The 7561-nt window shown below is 37.6% G+C and overlaps 1 protein-coding gene across 3 annotated transcripts in view; it reads right to left on the bottom strand.

Moving 5' to 3' along the window:
- Positions 1-7561, bottom strand: part of LOC121296084 (C-Maf-inducing protein) — a 90144-nt gene that overhangs the window by 34317 nt on the left and 48266 nt on the right. The window lies entirely within an intron of this gene.

The raw sequence follows: 7561 nt of genomic DNA, 5'->3' as shown, positions 1-7561 counted from the left end.
CCAAGCCCTGTAGCAAGCCTGGAAATGATGGCACTCTGCTGGCCTGAGCACACAGGGACCATTATCCTCCTGTCTGTGCTACATGTTACGCTTCAAAATACCATAAACCACTGACTGACAGGGAAGCTTTGTGGACTCTTGTTTTACAGCATTACTGACACTACCTGAAACTGTTCCTCCAGAACTTCCTGTTTCTTGTTCCTGATTATTTGTGATGGAGTATGCAACGAAACAGGGCAATACAATGTACAGTATGCCCTTGGTTTAAAAATACTCCAATAGAAATCTAGAAGCAACAGAACAGAAGGTAACTTATGAAGCTCATGCTTTTCAGACCAGTATGTTGTGAATACAGTATACCATTTTTTTTTAAAAGTAATTCTAAGGTAATACTACATGAAAAGTAGATCCACTAACCATCTTGAAAAAATAGGTTTAAAAAAAACCAAACTGTGCAAAATAATGATAATCTGCAATCTTTTTGTTTTGATCAGGAAATCTTTCATCCTGAAGCCCAGCTTGTTATCACGTTTTTTCTATTAACATGGAAAAGTACACTGTTGCTTTAACTGAGACCCAAATTCAGGAAGCGAGATATGGTTGTGTTTAATCATTTACTGGGAACATTGTTCAGCCATCAGAACAAGGGCTGTGACGGCCTATCACTAAGAACAACCAAAAGCTGTTAAATCGCTCAGAACCAGCGAGCCAAACACAACAGAGAAAAATAAACAGCAGTTTAGCACAAGGTTCCATTTACAATATATTCAATTTTACTGTTGATTAACAAAAACAAATTTCAAAATACCCCAGATAAATTTGAACCACTACATTTCGGCGTGTAATAAATGGAGGCTGTCTGACTTAATTATCACTTCCTAATGATTTAAAAAAATAAAGCAGCCAGCTACGTCATGATGTGTGTTCAGCTCCCTTTTCACTCATACAGTTGGGAGCTCTGCACACGTCAGCACCTGGGCTTGAAGACATTCTACATGCTGTACAGTACAATGACAGTCAACACAACCTTCAATTATTAGGTTAGCTTCAAATTACATTCATTGTTTTCATGGTTTCTTATTATTGCATGTTTTTGGTGCATGTGTGTGATAAGGTGTTTTAACTTTGAGGTACTGTGCAGCTCAGCCAAAGTGTCTTTAGTAAGTGCCACACCACCTAGTATGAGTCATGCAAGTAGGGTTTGAAGCCTGCAGGCGTCAGGTTGGCTAAGAATCCAAAGGCGCACTGCATTGGCCTTTGTCCTCCTACTGGATTAGGGTGGAAAAATCGCCCCAGTGCATAGCTGTTGAATGCTGAAGCCTATTAAATTTATGGACTGGGTTTACAAGCAGGCCTCTTGAAGTTGATAGTTGTAAAAGTGGAAGGGGGAAACAATGAAGCAAATTGTTTCAGTTTCTGGTAACTGATTGAGTTCTTTTGTGGTCTTGGTTACTATGAGAAGTGAGCACAACGATAGTAAAACGGAACTCAAAGTAAAAGCGGATTTTGTTAGTGACACAAAGCCCAAGCCGCAGCATCCCAATAACCTTAAACTTTGGCCTTTACCAGAAAAATGTCCAAATAAAACACAGATTTTTAATGATTGTGAGATGGAAAGAACATATGCGAGACAGCTGCCAAGTTTACTGGCTGTCTGAGATTTTAGAGTAAACACGCCAAGATTTGCTTATAGATGCGATAAATTAAATAGCAAATTGTTTATAATTATGTTTTTGTATTTCTGATAAATCTATATAAGGTGCATTGAGTCAGGAGCTGCTTTTCAGTTCTAGTTCCCTGCCTTTGACGTATGCAATGTAAGCTAGATGTCTTCATAGTAGTAAGAGCTGGCAACATCTAGTACACAGCAGTGTACTGCCAGAAAAATAGTTCTGATTGCTCTGGCCATCTATACGACACCTTGGCTGATCTCATCTATACAACAGATATATTTTCCAGGCAACTGGAATTGAAGTGCAGTTCCTTAACTCATGTGAAAGCACCTTTATAGAGGCTGAACAGTAAATAAGCTTATGGTGACAAATCTGGGCTCTCAGTTTGAACAAGTATTCTTAGATAGGTTTTAGTAATGCCAGCGCACAGTGACAACAATACATCAGCTGACACACATCCTTTGCTCCACCCAAGCAAGAGTCTGTCAGGTGTTAGGAGAAAGGGAGAGACAGAGAGAGAGAGAGAGAGAGAGAGAGAGAGAGAGAGAGAGAGAGAGGAGAGATATGACACACCTTCATTTAAACAACACCTTTTTGTGAGGTTAATTTAAAACTGAAACAATTAGCAACAATTCTAAAAAGACAAGTGTGAGCTTTTGCTGAAATCCTACTGTTATTGCAGCACACCTTTGTGTTTGGAGATCACCTGCTTTGCCCTTAACAGCAACCCCCACACCCTTCAACCTTGGAAGAGCGATAGCAATGTTTACAAATAGCATGTGTGCCAGAAAGGATTTGGTATTTCTGCACAAAAAAAAGATTACAGGACAGGTTTACTAAGGTTTAAACCAGGTCCAATGATATTCTTGTTTGTCTTATTTTCCCCCAAATGAAATATAATACATTTTATTAAACGCTTTTTTATATTCTCCTTGCTATCTTATGGTGTTTGCAATCTTTCTAAGTGGTTTAAAGGTCACTTTGTCACAAGACAAGGAAGGCTGTTCAGTCTTGAATTCTACAGACAAACTCATAGCAAGCTCAAAGCCAGGCTTACAGAAAACCCTATGAGAGGTACATAACTCAGAACCACTCACAATGAATGCAACCCCCCTAAATTAGTCAAAGAAGCAGCGACAAAGGAAGCTACTTGCTCTTTAAATCTTAAATCTACTCGATTCACCTTATGTACAAACTAGTATAATAAATCAGACCTAAATAAAATCAGTTTGTGTTATTTGTTTTCTAAAAAGAAAAAAAAAAATCTCACTGAATTATTTTACATCTAGGAATAAGGCTGCTTGTTTATGTAGACAGGGAAATAAAAGAAACAGCTTAAGTGACACTAATCAGAATGGCGACTGGAAACTCTCCTCGTCAACAATACAGTACTCTACAGACCAATGAAGAGTATCGCCATTTAATCCAGATAGTGATAATGATGCTTGCACCTGCTTTTTACACAAGGTGCCAAGAGCTCCTGTAGTAGCAGGTCCACTAAATCCACTGGAACGTTTGCCTGTCTACAAAGGCATTCTGGATTAGAACTGTGGAAATTTCAACCCCTCCATCCGCCTTTTGAAAACATCAATGAAAGGTACTTTAGAACCTGCCAAAGGATGATGTGTCTGCAGCCAGGAGTTATCTATCCTTATGATGAATTTGAACCTGTGACCCGTGAAATTTCAAGAGTACTTTTATTACTGGTTCCAACCTGCTCATATGACATGGTTTATTTAGATTTCCAGAAAGCTTTTGACAAAGTCCCGCACAAAAGATTAATTCTCAAACTGAACGCAGTTGGGATTCAAGGAAACACATGTACATGGATTAGGGAGTGGTTAACATGTAGAAAACAGAAAGTACTGATTAGAGGAAAAACCTCAGAATGGAGTGTGGTAACCAGTGGAGTACCACAGGGATCAGTATTAGGTCCTCTGCTATTCCTAATCTACATTAATGATTTAGATTCTGGTATAGTAAGCAAACTTGTTAAATTTGCAGACGACACAAAAGTAGGAGGAGTGGCAAACACTGTTGCAGCAGCAAAGGTCATTCAAAATGATCTAGACAAGATTCAGAACTGGGCAGATACATGGCAAATGACATTTAATAGAGAAAAGTGTAAGGTACTGCACGCAGGAAATAAAAATGTACATTATAAATATCATATGGGAGATATTGAAATTGGAGAAGGAATCTATGAAAAAGACCTAGGAGTTTTTGTTGACTCAGAAATGTCTTCATCTAGGCAATGTGGGGAAGCTATAAAAAAGGCTAACAAGATACTCGGATACATTGTGAAAAGTGTTGAATTTAAATCAAGGGAAGTAATGTTAAAACTGTACAATGCACTTGTAAGACCTCATCTTGAATATTGTGTGCAGTTCTGGTCACCTCGCTATAAAAAAGATATTGCTGCTCTAGAAAGAGTGCAAAGAAGAGCGACCAGAATTATTCCGGGCTTAAAAGGCATGTCATATGCAGACAGGCTAAAAGAATTGAATCTGTTCAGTCTTGAACAAAGAAGACTACGTGGCGACCTAATTCAAGCATTCAAAATTCTAAAAGGTATTGACAGAGTCGACGCAAGGGACTTTTTCAGCCTGAAAAAAGAAACAAGGACCAGGGGTCACAAATGGAGTTTAGAAAAAGGGGCATTCAGAACAGAAAATAGGAGACACTTTTTTACACAGAGAATTGTGAGGGTCTGGAATCAACTCCCCAGTAATGTTGTTGAAGCTGACACCCTGGGATCCTTCAAGAAGCTGCTTGATGAGATTTTGGGATCAATAAGCTACTAACAACCAAACGAGCAAGATGGGCCGAATGGCCTCCTCTCGTTTGTAAACTTTCTTATGTTCTTATGTTCTTATAATTGGCTTTCAGAAAATATGAGAAATATGACTTGAAAAATATCACACATTTGAAAAAGCTTGGTTTCCCCTTTTAAAGTTCTCATTAAACATGAAACAGTTACTGTATCTGGCTATTACAAAGGGAAACACACAGCACGTAAAAGGGGACTGTCTGTATATATGTGTTCTGTATTACTGCCCGTACCTAATTAAGACTGATAAGGTGGAATGGCATTGGCTAGTATTCTACTACGCACAGGTTGAATAGCACTCATACAAAAACTCAGATTATATCAGAATTTCTTCATCTCTATTTGTATTCTTTACTCATTAATTATGGAAATTAAAATGTATTCAGATTTCTCTGCACAGCAGTGGTGTCTGCTGATCTTAACCCCTCCATTCATGATTTCTTAGTTTCTCATCCATAATTACTCCATAGCCACACTAAACTGGAACTCTGCCATGTTTAAGGCATTATGGGCAGCAATGCCTTGAAGGTCTTTAAATCTTTTATTTAATGGTCAGGGACAGACAATCTATGAAGCCGAGTTTCACTCAGAGAACACGCCAACTGAGTGTCAAATAACCTTGTGACTGCTACTCCTCGTACAATTCAGGATCCCATCCTATGTAAAGCTGTTTTTACCAACAATTTATGACCACCAATATTGTTAGAAGCTTGAAATCACTTCCCCTTTAAAATGTGGCAATGTTTACAGTTGTGTACTATTTTGAAATCAACTCTCTTTCAAAAGGAAATGTCAAATCTGAATTCCAGTTACAAAACCAAAGGTTTTCTGTTGAAATAGGCTGTACACAACGGTACATAACTATATTTATTTACCTTCAGCATATAGTACCTACTCAGGATTTGTTCACATTCTTTATTTACCTTAACATTGCCATAGCAACCTCATTTTCATTTTTTCAGAGGGGGGGAGGGGGGTGTGTGCCAAGACCTGACTGTAAAATAAATTTTTCTGACTTCCTGGCGATTGTAAAAGCTCCACTGTAAATGGCAGACCTAGTGGGTCTCCAGGATGACTGACTCTGAACTATCCAGGCAGGGATCACATTTAAATCAGGCCAACCCCCAGACATTGTGTCATTTCAGACATACTATAGCTCTCCCAGCCCTCCTTCATTTGAAAGTGTAGCGGCGGCGGGTTCTAAAATCAGATACATTTTGTTCACAAATAAAACAAAATAAAATAGAGAAACATCTGCAGTTTATAAAAAGGGGAGGGGGGTCTTAGCTTTTAGCTTAATTGACCGGTTTTGCTGTGTGCAGAATGCAGAAAACGAGCAACATTTTATTAAACACGTTGTTAATAAAATCTTTAATAAAAAATAAGCTGGACAAACATTACTATTACTATTCATAATAGCATTAGCAAGTAATAACAATATTTTAATTGTAAAATATGTTTCATTTATAGAGTTTTACTTTGAAACAATTAAATGGGCTTTTAAATCCTCCATGTCCTTACTTTCTCATTTAAAAGTGGAAAGAAGAACGAGAAAACGAGAGTGCAAAATTAAGTGACTAGTTTTTTGTACTGGTGTTAATACAATGATGCACAGTGACTGTAATAAGGTGTATCCATCTTAAATATATATTTACTACGAGTACAGTACTACGAGTTTATCTTACCTGAGTTGCAAATAAGTTGATTTTTCTTTTAAAACAATGTATTATATTTGTTTAAATCTGTAACATGTCAGCACATTTACATCTATAGCCCAAGTCTAAGTCTTAATTATGGCCTATTCAGCTAACTAAAATAAAACTAAAATAAAACAGCACTCAATTAAAAAAAATTACCCGTTAGCTTAAAGTTTATACGACACAGTATTGGTTGTTGTACTGCTGCTAATTTACAGTAATGCATGGCACAGCATTGTATGTATTATATTAAAAGACTTGCTTTGGCTAACTTCAGATTACATGCAAGTAAACATTTTCATGTACCGTCAAATTGTTAACTTAAAGTTGCCTGTAAAACATTAGGTGTCATTAATAAAAGCTGCAAAAAACTAGCTTAATACTCAGTGTTACTTTTCGTTGTCTTTCAATATAATTGCATTTTATAGCAAATGGGTGTGATTCATTGATTAATTAATCGTCCAGATGTGGCGATTAATTAAGAAAATGCCAAGATTTAAATTCCTAGAAATAACAGTTTATTGTTTCATATCAGCAAAGCTGCCTATGTTTCTTTACAGCACTCTGTATTTGATGGCAAAGGAAACCCCCTTATAACAAATGCCAATTCATAAAAGGGGGGGATAAGAGTAATGTATGATACTTTCCTCACCTTTTAAGTCTGCCCCATAAAAGTGCCAATAATTAATTAATTCAGATACATCTGAAAAAGAAACATATGTTTTGGGAAGATGCTGCATTTAAGTACCACCAAGTTAATTAGGGTGTCTCAGTAGGAATTAGAAGAAGCCAAAAGGCAACAACCTATGACCTCTCCAAAAATGGTCTTGACTTGTACGTGCAACACAGAACCACCTTTATCTTGACAACATATCACGTTACTTTCTAAAGAACTAGACAGAGTCTTGAATGTGATCACTGTTCCTTGAAATGTCTGTACACAGAGGCAGGGTGTGAACCAAACACTAAATTAGGCAGAGTTACGGCTGGAGATTCGAAGTACTGATGACATAGAGACCAGCTGTACAGGGTTTCCTGTTAAAGAGCTACTGATACTGAGTGAGAACTATCTGTATTTCATACTGAAACTAAACATTGGCCCTTACCCCAAACAGAAAGGTTGTTCCATTCTGGACAAGTCTGAGTCATTTGAAATTGCAGGCTGTACTTTTGTCGTCTCAGTGGCTGTGCATTACATGTCACTTCCTGTTACACTCACTGCATGTTCTAGCTATGGAGTAAGAGACAGCACTCTAGTGCTACCAATAGCTGTAGCACATGAGGAGAAACAGTCCCTGAGAATTTTGTCTACAAGCAAAGACTATTAGCTTTGCTTAGCTAGGAAACCAATCTGCACTCCC

Source organism: Polyodon spathula, chromosome 21 (assembly GCF_017654505.1).
Source record: "Polyodon spathula isolate WHYD16114869_AA chromosome 21, ASM1765450v1, whole genome shotgun sequence".
Lineage (NCBI taxonomy): Eukaryota > Metazoa > Chordata > Actinopteri > Acipenseriformes > Polyodontidae > Polyodon > Polyodon spathula.
The sequence above is the reverse complement of the archived record's forward strand: the minus strand, read 5'-3'. Positions and strand labels throughout refer to the sequence as shown.